Genomic DNA, 12,799 nt, shown 5'->3' with positions numbered 1-12,799 from the left:
GACATGTACGGTTTTGCTTAATCCTTATAACAGGGGATCTCACAGCTTACCACAGTCTGAACACATTAAATCCCAATGGTGTGTCATAAGCATGCAGCCTGCTGTGTAGGCTACACTACAGCAAACAAGATTAAAAGCTGGATCACAAGAATTTCTGACTATCTTTCAACTGGAGGAAACTGAGAAACATCAAAGACTGCATGTTGGCACTTTCTGTATGTGGTTAAACTGAACTTCAGCAAAACTTTCTCTAATAATTTAACATTACATCACCTGCAAAGTGACTTGCAGTTGTTACTTCTATCTGAACTGCAAGTATAAAGCTGAAACCCTCAAAAACAAATGAACAAAACTAAAAATATTGTACTTCTGTAGCATCTGAGTCAAAACACAGTACTTCTACCAAGAAGAAATTTTCCAAATCATTTTTTTTCTGATTCAGGACGTTTGACTCATGAGTGACCTGAAATACAATGAGTTCTAAGAATCGAAAACATCATACTTTAATAATGTTATGGGTCACCTTTATTGTTAGGTGAAATAATGGAAATAATGGTGTTTTTCTGTATCTGTGGCCTTTTCTTAGGTTGCAAGTCTTTCTTTTTATACACCAATTCAATCAGTGTTTTCAGTACTGGAGACAACCCATACAATACATGTTTATGAAGAGCCTCTATCTCCTGATATGTCCATGGAAACGTGTGGCCTTGCACAAGATACATTTTGTGATGTGTGTGTGTGTGTGTGTGCATGCTCTTACTTGTTTTTTCAAGCTGTTTATGTCTCAGGACAAATGTGTTCTTTTCTGCAAAAGTATGCCTGCTGAAATGTGTTATCTATGCATAAGGCATGCAACAATAGCCTTGGGGCAAAAGCAGCTGTCACAGCACTTTTCTTTAAAATTAAGGTGTGAGCAGAAAGATTTTTTTTGTGTGTTCTTTTCTCTTGACAGCATCATTCACTCTGTGTGTTTATATGTAAATAAAGAAACAGGTGCCAGTGCTGTGAGCTCTAAAGATATATTTCCTGAAGAAACAAGGAGAGAAAGTTATTTGTCCCCAAGGAGTTTCTTTCTAGATGTTTACATCATTGTGTTGCTATAGGCTCTGAAGGGCAGTATGGTAACACATCAGCATTTAGAATAGACCATTAGAAAAATAATTTCTTGCTCAGTCAAGTAAGATGAGTTTAATAAGTAGCTTAATGTACTGGAAATAGCAATTGTTAACTGTTTTGGCTAGCTTGTAGCCTCACCTGGTAATTAGAAATTTTTAATAGAGATCACTGTGCAAAAGCTGCAATTTAGAAAATCCTCTTCTATATGAACGCATAGAATTATTAAGTAGCAGTGCATTTTAGGACATGGCTAACATCATTGGTATGCCTTTTGTGCACTTTAATCTTTTATCTCTTTTCATCACATATTAAAGGATTATGAATACTGACTTTGTGAAACAGTAGCAACTGTGATAACACAGTCGATCTTGCATATCTAGTGGAATGTGAAATGTTATAAAATATCCATGAAGGTACAAGTACAGGGAGATTTAGAGATTGCAAAATATGGTATTGTTAAGTGTCAAAAATGCACAGAAGAAGAAAAATATACATCACTTTTAAAGAGCTCAAAAAGAAATAGCCCTAATCTATTATTTAAATGCTTAATAATTAAGCAAAAAACATCACCAAGTTATATATATATATATATATATATGAGTCACTAATTAACCTCTATCCCTCAATATACTAATGACTATACATATTTATGAGGTACATGTTTACATGGATAAAAACAATAAATGAAAGTAAGAATGGGAAAAAATGGGTGCAACAGTCTGAGTCTTACTTTAACAATGAGTCTAATATGGTTATGTAAAGGTCATGTGTTTAATCATACGGCCCTGAGCACTGCCTTAGTACTCAACAAACTGTCAATTGTGTAGAGGTGACCAGCGACTATGATGAAATTAAAAAGATAAACTATCAGAGTTTAGCTTTCATTATGGTGTTAAATTTGCTGGTAACAGTGCATAATGAGTGGCTGCAGGGGAACGTCCCATTCCATTTAATTACCCTGATGAATGGATTTCCAATGGCTGCCACCAGATGGTGCAATATTTTTTATTTTTCTCTGCATGCAGAGATTGGATTGCACATGAACAGAAGAAGATAAGAAAAAAAATCTGATTTGGAGTGCACACAATTAAATTTCAAATTATGATTCATGTATATTTAAATACTATTCTTAAAATCAAGTTAACCGATCTGTGACTGATTTTGACATGAGGCGTGTGAAGCCTCTGAGGCATGTTGAATTCAGGAAGCTACATCTGAGCACAGCCGAAGCTGCTCGGAGTATAAGCCGCCTCTCCCTCAGACTTTCACACCCTTAGGCGCTGTGCTGCACACAAGGTTGTTTACACTCTTCAAGACTGTGTACAGGCTCAGCCTCTCCTCATCTCTCACCCACACTCAGACATTCACTCACTCGCAGGCGCCCGTGCACTAGCCCACACCTCGCTGAGTATCCACAGCCTAGTCCAGAGTAATCCTCTAACTTATAGGCAGTGCAGTGTGCTCCAAGTAAATCCCATTCCTTCCAAATGCAGACACCTCTGAAGCTGATGTTTGGCTAAAACACCTCGGAGGTGATACAGCACAGCTTTCTCTTCCCTTCTGTCCCTGTTGCTCTAAAGCTTGCTTTGCTTACATGCAAAGAATGGATATGTGTCACCTAATATAAATATCCAGATACTATGTGTAAACACAGCAACAACCTAGGGGGCCTGTATTATACAGTAGATTGTAAAATGTTTTCACATCATGACCACATGTGAATTTAGTGTATTGCTGTTTTTACAAAAAATTACATAAAAAGAAATGTGAATTTAATGAGCACTGTTTTTCTTGTTTGTTCTTTTTATTATTTAGCATCGCTTGCATCAAGAGGGAAATATGGATGCAAACTAGACCTATTCTCTACCTTGTCTCTGTATGAATGCAGGTGTTTTGAGTTTTTTGTGGTTAATGGGAAAGCTTTGTCCTCCTGCTGGCAATGGAAGCAATTACACAACAATTGTCAAGTTACCTCTGAGCATATTTTCTGCTTGCTTTTTCTTATTGTGATATATAATTCCCCAGCACCTCTTCATACTCCCAGTGTGTCCACCTTGGAATATCTCCTTGAACTCTGACCTCAGCTGGATGTGATTGACCAACAGGTCCATGAGTTTTACCTGCTCATACCCTTGCTTGTCTCCTCATCTAAAATTGCCCGGCTGTCAGGAGAGTGAATCCATCTTTCAAATTAGATACCCAGAAGTAGTGCCTGAAGCAATGCACTGCTGCAAAGCTACTTTTGACAGACATTCTCATGTGACAGAGCAAAGGTATGACTGTTGAGTGTATTGATTGAGTCAACACAGTAGCAGGCTTGGAAGTGGTTCTGTCTCTTAGAACTTCTTTTTTTCTTGACTGTAAATGAAGGTGTCATTATTGTACACAGTCACACATAGTTATTTTAAGGAGAGGCCTAGCTGTAGCCTTGCAGCTGCCTCTTGGAACAGACTGGGAAAAAAACAACATGTATAGAGGGTAAGGTGAGGGTTGCACCTTCATGCCCTGCAGCACAGTTCACTAGCTGGCTGTCTACCTGACTCCAACATGAACTGACAGTACACTTTTGTTTTTGCACTAAGTGAATTTATTTGTAGAAAATGCTAAATTATTGCATAAGCAAAGTGAGTCCTGCTTTGTGAACGCCACCCCACGTCTTTCCCTTCCTGTGTGCATAGTGTCTCTCCTCCTCTTGGAGTAACACAGTGGGTACTTGAACATTTTCTCTTCTTGCCTGGTGATCCAGCCAAAGTGTAATTGGCCACAGCTAAATGCTTTACAGGTATTGGGTTTTGTTTCCCTTCTGGTTTGGCTCTCTGCTTACTGCCAGTACAGATTATAGTTTTTTCATCCTTTTGCTCTCTCCTTTAAGTCTTAATGTTGCACTTTTCATTTACTACTTTCACTGAAAGTGGACTGTGCAAGGTAAGACTTACAGTGTGTAACTGATGTAACTGCACTCTGACACCTTGTCTTTGTGTTGTGGTGTGGAGAAAGGATGGACAATAAACTCAGGACTCTCATGATCAGGCAAACTTTACATAATGAATTTATACTTTTAATAACTATATCATTTTTATGTATTTTTATTAAAGAATGCCTTGGCACAATTTAACCTCTGAAACTGCTTCTTTATCATATTAATTCATGAAAAATAAGCTTTTAAATCTGAATCTTCATGCCGTTGGATGTTTGACCCTTCATTTCTTGTACAATTCTTGAGGAGACTTTAAGAATGTAAAAAATTCTTTTAACTTCTTATTCTTTTTTTCCACACTCATGTTATTTTGCTTTTTTCATTAAGACCAGAATTATTCTGTGACCTCGTCTAGGAATCTTATTTTCCTTGACGACGATGATGTTATTGCATCCCATCAGTTTCTGAGTTTTTGCCCATTCTTTTCTGGCTGGTGCTGAAACTGCTTATGTTAGTTATAGCCCCAAATATCATTGATAAATTTCCTCTGTGAAGGCAGCCTGCCCCCACAGTGGCAGATATGGAAATAAGTGGAAAGGAAAACACAAATGTAAATTAGTGTAAGCAGTAAGTGTAGCTCTAGATAAACCCCTGACTGGCTGTAAAGACAAGTGCCTTCGTGTACAGAATGCTGAGCACAGCTAGCCCCTTGTAAACAAAGCTTCTGCTATTTAGTTTCAGTTGGCTTAATTAGAATGAATGAGAGAGCCTTGTGCAAAGAGGGCGATTTTTTTTTCTTTGTGGGTGGAGGGAGAGAGGACTTGGCCATAGTGGATGGAAAGCTGGACTGAGAGATAAAGTTACTAGCGGGTGGCATGGACCAATTGGACAATGACAAACAGGGCCTCCAGCCAGAAACAGAACCATAATGAATTTAGGGAACAACATACATGTAATGTGCATTCAAATCAAATTAATTATTATATGATTGTACTTCGTATTTCATCCATACACCAGGGGAGATAATGTGTGTGTGTGTGTGTGGGAGTGATTTTTGTGTGTTTGTTTTTGCAGACAAATATTCAGCCTTTAAGTCCTGTTGAGACGCTTCACCACATGTTAGAAAGAGGAGAATATAATATTGTAAGGCATCATTTTTAATGCTAGTAAAATCCAAGGAGTGAACATAAGACAGAAAGATTCATATGTGTGAAATATATATGCTTACTAAGAGCAATATTTTCAAATATGAATGCACTGATAGATTGCCTTGGTCAGTTTGTCCTCGTTTGCTCCATGGATTGCTTCTATAGGGGTTTTCCTGTAAATTCCCCGTGGTAAAGGTTTTTTTTATGTCTAGTGTGGTGATGGTGACCAGTCTTCCATATATATATATATATATATATATATATATATATTAGATATATATATATAATTTTATATTGTATATGTGATATATTGATTTTAATGTGGTAGCTGACAAACAGAACTGAAACACTGGTTTAAAAAAAGGTTTAAAAATCTAAAAGAGATTTTCCTGCAAATTGATCTGTAATCGGCTCGCTGAGCCTGCTTGTGATCGATTGCTCATGCCTGCAGAAGCAGGAAGGGGGAGCTCCCTGGCGCGATTCTTCATTTTGGATAAAGCTGCCAGAAAGGAAGCATCGTGTTTGTCAATATTCACAGCGCTTACCTTTTCAGGTAAGGAAACTCTTTGAACTTTGGACTTATATTATTAAATAATGCTTAGAGTCCTGTTAGTATCTCAAGTGACCGCAGACAGTTTTGAATGATTTGTTTATATTTTACAAGTGGTCGCAAAACGAGATAATAGCCTAATAGCATGTTTGCTAACAGATGCTAATTTCATGTTGTCTGTGTTAAGTTCAAGGGAGACTCATAACCAGAGAGCAAGCATGCTTATATCAAATTATGAGGTTACGTTTGTTTACGTGTGACAGTAAAATGAAAATGTATTTGTTTATTGCTGAAGGGATTATTTGAGATTAGTGCAGCATGTAAATTGCAAATGTTTGGATGTTTCTATTTAGGATATCTTCAGCTAAAGCTCTGTTTCACTTACCTAAGAGGCCATTATCTTGAAGACTAACCTGTGTTAGACAGATGACGATGAAACCAAACGTGTATATCTACATACTCCTTGTAACTCAGGCGTAACATATAGAAGCTAATATAAGGTAGTCTTGTGTCCACAGAGATCACCTGTTGACCCAGATTTCTTTTTATGAAAAATATGTGCTAAGGCTAACAGCGATCAGTTTCACACTGTTCCCTTCTCTGCAGCAGTAAACAACTTTTCAACCTTTAGTGCACATCAACTTCATGGGAGTCAGAGCTGCTCCATGAAGTGTCAAAATACAAGATTTAGGAATCCATCAATTCCATGTCCCACCCACAGACATGACATATTGAGGGTGAGTGGTCACATCTGCGCAGAAGAGGTGATAATGACCAGTGTTTGGGACAAAGATGAAGACAGGACCCCAATCAGGTATGTGTCACAATGAGTCTTGTCATCCATAAAAAACTGGATGATAGAGCACCTGTTGTTACATGTAAATGGTTTCAATCGAAACTAAGAAACAAAAGACATAAAGTGTTAATTTGGAACTTCTCGGGAATGCAAAATGTGCAGGATTTGACGTTAATGAATACAGTTAAGCGACATGTTACTGAAAATGCATGAGGTGCTAAACAATGGTGATTAATCAACTACCATCTGAGTTTGCATTCTCTCCCCTGTAAGTCTGACGTACAAACAACAATAACACAGAGGTTACAGCACGGTGTGTTCAAACGTCAACAAGTCTCCCATATTGACTTTATGTCACCCTATACCACTTGGCCTTTTGTTTAGGTGGGGATGGCCTGTCACTGCAACAGCAGTAGAAAGGAGAGAAGATTTCTCTGAGGAAAGATGGTGAGGAAAAAGGTCATGGTGAATAAAAGGCTTTTAATCTGAGTACCATGTGTCGTGTGCCCAGGGAATATCAAAGTCATCCCATTACTTGTGAGGTCAGACCAGGGCAGCCCCCCTGTTTGTCCACTGCTCTCTTCTATGTTTGTGATGCCTAAATACCCACGGTTGGAGGTTTTTAAGGAAAGGTTAAAGCAGCATGATGTTGTCTTACTGTTTCTCTGCCTATGCCTGTTTCCTTCTCCTGTTCATGTGGAAATGCATGCATGTGTAAAGCTTATGGCTCGAGATAAGGCATGAGCCATGGCTCTGTTTGAAGCCTTAAGGCTTTGTGTGGTTACCCTTAAAACAGAATAAAAACTAGATACTGTATTTGCCATTCATTTGTAACTCTTTGGTGACTGGGTCACAATTATGTTGCTTTGCTTGATTTCTGCGTAGTTTATGCATAACTGTAAAATATAAACTGGTGACTGGATTCGGACCAAGTGCTTTATAGCTTATATGTATGTTTGTCTTATCATGCCAGTAGAGATAGTTTAGCTTTGATGTCATCGATGTTGTTAGTGTGGCTGAACATCTGAGCTTTTATTTTGAAATCTGCAGCAGTCTAGAGGATAGCTTGCCAGTCCATTAGGTGTGAAGTGGAATCACGTTTTCCACAGCACTGCACCTGAGCATCCATCATGTCACACTTTCACAACTGTTCAACTCTATCGCAGAGCTGCTGCCAGACTGCTTTTATAGTTGCACTCTGTGATCCAAACAAACAATGGTTTTAGATCCGCCAAGGATCAAAACACAAACAATGCAAAATAGAATTTATGCGGGGCTTTTTTTATTTGCCAGAGATATATTGCTGCAGTGTGTGGAGGATTTGATGATGTATGTTTGTGTTGATTTGTCCTCTAAAGAATTTGTAACTACAGTCAATATGTAAGTACCTGTTTGTGCATTTGAGTGACAAAATGCCCCCATTATGTGTCAGATAGGCTGAGTATCATGCAGATGTTTTCAGCTTACAAAATCAATGAGTGCTGAGTGGACTTCCAGGTTGCATTTATCTGTATTCATTCATATTAACAACAGTACCCTGTAGGGGAGGGATTTCAAACAGCTTAGCAGTTAGACTAAATGAGAGAAGTCAGGGATGACATGCAGGTCATGGCGAGTCGATGTCTTAGTGACTGTTTCATGACTATTCATCTTGACAATGTACTTCTCCCCTCATGGACTGCTTTCAGTGTGTCCAGATTGTCTTGGTGAAACGTCAGCCCAACAAAACATTGTGAGACATTGGTAAAATCAATCACAGCCACTGAGAAGTGATTGGCTCCTGGCAGCCAAACCAAAGAGTTGCATGTCCTTCTTGATATGCCAAAACAACACATTTTTTTATGAACTCATTTGGATAGACAGCACCTGTTGTAACAGCTTCTGTCATTAGTTCCTCTCATCAGGGTGTTGCAATATGTCAGTGCGTTCTTCTTTTCCAGAGCTGACTCATATCATCCATCTTAAAATAGGGTAGTATGAAGTGGTTGTGGAAAAATCTAGGTAAGGCCGTGCAACCATCCAGCAACCTTCTCTCTCCCCCCCTCTCTCTTTTATATATTTATATATATGCTTGCCTGTTAACATTTAGATTAGCTTTGAGGTTAGGTCTTGTCTTGTCTCCGTGAGCGTGATCGTCAGTAGCAACTAATCACACATGTGATTTTGAAGACTTTGCCTTCCCCCTTAGCAGGCAGAGCAAAACAACCAACTAACAATCCTGGTTCAGCAAAGCATGATGTAACCCTATTCAGAATGAATGAGGAGTGAGATTGTGAAGCCTAAAAGCCCAGCATACTCACACAGAACACATTAGAGAAACATTATACAAACACATTTTTGCTAGCTTGATGTCTTGTTATGAAAAAGATTACTGTTTTTTTTCTACTTGTAGTCTCCTCTTCAGTGGATTTTGGAGGAAGGATGTGAAGTAGTGATGAGCTCCACAAGCACTGTGCTTGAGGTGATAAAATGATTGCCTTTTTTACCTCAGATTAGAAGATGGTGATTTATGTTATTTGTGTGAATAAGTATATATCTCCAGTAAACGATGGGTGCACTGACTGGGTGAGCATTACAGCATTTTCCTCTGTAATGATTGATAGATTATTTATTTACTTATGTTAGTCAAATATTTCACATTGTGCGACATGGATCATTGCCCATGAAGTGAGTTCAGCTACAGATCTCACACATTTTCACAATGTCAAACTACTCACATTGCCAGAAGGAGGAAATAACATTTCTGAAATGTATTTACAAAGTATCACATGTTTTTACAAAGAACCATACCACCCTAATGCCCTCCATTGACCAGCCACAATTTTGCAGTTGTATTTATACATTTATTAAAGCACATAACAAATGGCTGACAAATCTCTTTATACTTCAGGGTTGGGGATGTTAGACCTTAAGGCACACAAAAAATTCATAATGCTCATCAGTGCTGGACTGTAAAAAAAAAAAAAAGAAGAAGAAGAATGGGGGGTCTTTAATGAGATGGGGATGAGATGCCACTATATGGAGGTCAGCAAGATGTATTGACAAGAGCTGAGGCAGCAGAGGAAGCTGCTGTGGTGAGACCATTGAGTACTGTCCAGTGTAGTATATTAGATATGATGAAAGTAGTGAAAGAAAAAAACGGATTTGGGACACTAAGGTGGGATATACACTTATTATGAGTTGACCAATGAGGCTTAGTGGTTATAAATAAAAAGGCATGTTGTAGAAAGAAGCCATGCGTCATGATGGGAATGTTCATCTTAGACGGGTTGACCTTTCCTGTTGAGTTCAGGTAGGGAGATGACAACACGTTTAAAGAAATTCTATTATACTTTTCCTCTGCCTTAACAAAAAAAAAAATCCATTTGTCTTCTGCTACTCGTATAGCTGCACAGTAGTATTATTGTAGAGGTCTGTTTCATAAATTGATAAACTCTTCTGTTGCGATAAGTCGAATTATGGAACTTTAAATTCAGCTGTTGAAAGCTTTCAAAAAATACAACAAGAAATACAGCTCGATGATGTGCCAAGGCATTGATTCCCACACCAGGGCCTCTATAAATGGACCAACTCATGAAGCAATTTAATGCAGAAATTATTTGCATTTCTATGCTGAGTGAAATTCAGAGTGGAAATTTGTGCTCCTGGGAGATACAGTTGAAGATGGAACTGAGCCTGAGCCTGAGCCTGAGCCCAAGAGGATATGTCTGCCATGCGGTGTTTGATTAATGGCACCACAGGCCTCCTCATCAAGAGGTAATAAAATATGAGGGCATAAGTCAGGCTGCATCCTAGGGTTCTGGCAGGTGTTCAGGTCTTCAAACATAAGCTCCTCCAAGCTAGCCAAATCAAAAACATATCTCCTCCCGCCATTGATCTACAAAGATTACGGAACATTAATATTGCATGTTATTCTGAACAATACGTGCACACTCAAATTTTTCTAGCATACCAAGCAGTATTGTAGAGTTCTGCATCATCTCTGGCAGATGACAGTTCTTGCTGCAATGGTTTCCGGCCTGGGTTTCATTGAAAACTAAAGCTTCAAACTCATCGCTTAGAATTCCCAAAAAGTATAAAGTGTCTCCTGATGTCTTCACCGCAGATAGGGTCCGGCCAAGTAATATGCTGTCACTGAATGTCATGTTAGAAGAATGCAAATCCTTGAAGACTCAGAAATCCAGTCAAAGGAAATCTCTATGTGGCCCCAAAAACCAGCTCTCTCCAAGAACTTGATAGGCAAGTGTGTGAATGCATATGACTGAAAAATAGAGTGAAAAATGCCAACCTTTGGAGCAGTTTTTCAGCTGCTTTATTTTGAGCTGGTTCTTATTGGTGAACATGCATACTGCTTTATATTATTTATTTGTAGTTATTAAATGAAAAATATGTTGACTCTGTATATACATTGTGTATGTACTAGTCTTAATGAGCATTAGCATACACTTTTGTAAGTTCTGTATACATTAAGTCACCACAAATATGTAAATTTCATGCACAGCCAATTAAGGATCTGTACACAAATATGCAATACTGTCAAATACAAAGAGGGGAGTGCAGAGAACGTGCTAATGAGACAGTACTTGCAGGATATAAGAAAAAAACATCTCCCTCTGACATAAACTCTTAGTATGTTCATTGTTTATCTTTAGTGGTTTGCTGGAGAGTATTAAGTGTAAAAATGTGTTTTTCTTCAGCTCCTAATGAATCTCCTGACAGAGTAGATGCCATGTTGTTGCCCCTTTTGTCAGTATTACATTTTGTTCAAGAAAAAATGTGGAAAGAAAAACACCTTACCAAATCTGCCAAAGTAGAAAAAAAAAACAGACAGGTATTTTGAAAGCAAATATGTTTTGTAATTTTCACTTTGAGATATTTGCTCAAACCTATTTTCTCCTCTCAAAGCCGGAGCCACAGTGCAACAATTCACTGGTACTGAATAAACTGTGTCACTCTGTCTTCATGATTCACATATTTAGGAGAATGTAAAGACCTTGACAAAAGCGTTTGTGTGCTGCAATATCTATCTATCTATCTATCTATCTATCTATCTATCTATCTATCTATCTATCTATCTATCTATCTATCTATCTATCTATCTATCTATCTATCTATCTATCTATCTATCTATCTATCTATCTATCTATCTATCTATCTATCTATCTATCTATCACAAGTCATTTTATGTATATGTAAATGTGAGAAATCTTAACTATACAGGTCTTTCAAGGCAATTTCAAGGCACTTTAATGTCTTAAAATGTTAGAAGAATATAAAATCATGACAGAGTCAGAGATTGATATTGTCCCTTTCATCCACTAGTCTGTCACGGTGGGCTGTCAGAGTGACTTCACATCAGGCTGTCACTGTGAACCTCTCTCAGTCAAACTGATGCATGTGAGCTTAAATAGGCCATTGTTTCAGTTGGTAGGAAACATTAAGGAAAAGCTACATGCTACAAATAATAAAACTTTTCACAGATGGCAGCCTAATTAATGTGCTTTTCCCAGGTTTACTTTTTACTTTGTTTTTAACCTAAGACTTTTTACTTAACTAGTCCCAGATGCTTTCACCTATAGAGGTTTTGAAAAGTTCAGTATTTTTGATAATTTGTTTTAGGTAAGATATTCATCCACATGTTTCTTATTTTATTTTTCTTCTGTCAATCCTGCTCCAGTTAAAGTCTATGGAGGATAAGCTCCTCATAGTGAGAAGCGGTGGTATTTAAATAAACTGCTTTGCCTCCCACAGTTTTCATGTTTCACTCACAAATACATCTGAATGTTCCTTCCAAGCTTCCTCTTTCACAAAATACAGAAACCCACAGGAATTACATTCTTTGAGCATTAATGCTCTTACTGATGAACAGAGGAAACTCATAGAAAGGTATTTGAAAGTGAAGGCTTTTTTTCCCATTTACAGTAAACTAAGAATCTTAATTTAAACATAGTATATTCATATTTACATATTTCTATCACTATTTTTGTGGTTAAAGTTTTGGAAGAGGCTTTCGTTCGGCTTTTCCTGCACCTTGTGCTCTTATCTATGTGCTGTTTGATATCTGGCTAATTAGCAATTTCCATTAACAGTCTTCAAAGAAGGCAGGACTAAAATGACACATTCTCCTTTGTGGATTGATGCTTACACATCTTCTCACTCCTTACTCCATGCATCTTACACGTTCACTTATGCTCAAAAGTGAGATGACACATTTCATGACGCTCATGTAAAGGAAAGCATCGTTGCTTTTCAACAAAGGACAGAAAATTGTT

The 12,799-nt window shown here is 37.9% G+C and overlaps 1 long non-coding RNA gene across 1 annotated transcript; it reads left to right on the top strand.

The window, feature by feature from the left end:
* Positions 1–5,678: 5,678 nt before the first annotated feature.
* LOC114444180 (uncharacterized) lies at positions 5,679–7,039 on the top strand. Its single transcript, XR_003671526.1, has 3 exons — positions 5,679–5,734; positions 6,453–6,545; positions 6,912–7,039. It is a non-coding gene; the product is annotated as an uncharacterized LOC114444180 (long non-coding RNA).
* The last annotated feature ends 5,760 nt before the right edge of the window (positions 7,040–12,799 follow it).

Source organism: Parambassis ranga, chromosome 12, assembly GCF_900634625.1.
Source record: "Parambassis ranga chromosome 12, fParRan2.1, whole genome shotgun sequence".
NCBI lineage: Eukaryota > Metazoa > Chordata > Actinopteri > Ambassidae > Parambassis > Parambassis ranga.
The sequence above is the reverse complement of the archived record's forward strand: the minus strand, read 5'-3'. Positions and strand labels throughout refer to the sequence as shown.